Source organism: Trachypithecus francoisi, unplaced genomic scaffold (genome assembly GCF_009764315.1).
Source record: "Trachypithecus francoisi isolate TF-2019V2 unplaced genomic scaffold, Tfra_2.0 Contig01585, whole genome shotgun sequence".
In the NCBI taxonomy this organism is placed as follows: Eukaryota; Metazoa; Chordata; class Mammalia; order Primates; family Cercopithecidae; genus Trachypithecus; species Trachypithecus francoisi.
In genome coordinates this window covers 2,953,035-2,954,252 of record NW_022681444.1, presented here as the reverse complement: position 1 = coordinate 2,954,252, position 1,218 = coordinate 2,953,035, and positions in this window count along the sequence as shown.

Genomic DNA, 1,218 nt, shown 5'->3' with positions numbered 1-1,218 from the left:
TAAATTCGGTACTGATGGAACGTACCTCAAAATAATAAGAGCTATTTATGACAAACCCACAGACAATATCATACTGAATGGGCAAAAACTGGAAAAATTCCCTTTGAAAACTGGCACAAGACAGGGATGCCCTCTCTCACCGCTCCTATTCAACATAGTGTTGGAATTTCTGGCTAGGGCAATCAGGCAAGAGAAAGAAATCAAGGGTATTCAGTTAGGAAAAGAAGTCAAATTGTCCCTGTTTGCAGATGACATGATTGTATATTTAGAAAACCCCATTGTCTCAGCCCAAAATCTTCTTAAGCTGATAAGCAACTTCAGCAAAGTCTCAGGATACAAAATTAATGTGCAAAAATCACAAGCATTCTTATACACCAGTAACAGACAAACAGAGAGCCAAATCATGAATGAACTTCCATTCACAATTGCTTCAAAGAGAATAAAATACCTAGGAATCCAACTTACAAGGGATGTAAAGGATCTCTTCAAGGAGAACTACAAACCACTGCTCAGTGAAATAAAAGAGGACACAAACAAATGGAAGAACATACCATGCTCATGGATAGGAAGAATCAATATCGTGAAAATATACTGCCCAAGGTTATTTATAGATTCAATGCCATCCCCATCAAGCTACCAATGAGTTTCTTCACAGAATTGGAAAAACTGCTTTAAAGTTCATATGGAACCAAAAAAGAGCCCGCATTGCCAAGACAATCCTAAGTCAAAAGAACAAAGCTGGAGGCATCACGCTACCTGACTTCAAACTATACTACAAGGCTACAGTAACCAAAACAGCATGGTACTGGTACCAAAACAGAGATATAGACCAATGGAACAGAACAGAGTCCTCAGAAATAATACCACACATCTACAGCCATCTGATCTTTGACAAACCTGAGAGAAACAAGAAATGGGGAAAGGATTCCCTATTTAATAAATGGTGCTGGGAAAATTGGCTAGACATAAGTAGAAAGCTGAAACTGGATCTTTTCCTTACTCCTTATACGAAAATTAACTCAAGATGGATTAGAGACTTAAATGTTAGACCTAATACCATAAAAACCCTAGAAGAAAACCTAGGTAGTACCATTCAGGACATAGGCATGGGCAAGGACTTCATGTCTAAAACACCAAAAGCAATGGCAACAAAAGCCAAAATTGACAAATGGGATCTCATTAAACTGAAGAGCTTCTGCACAGCAAAAGAAACTACCA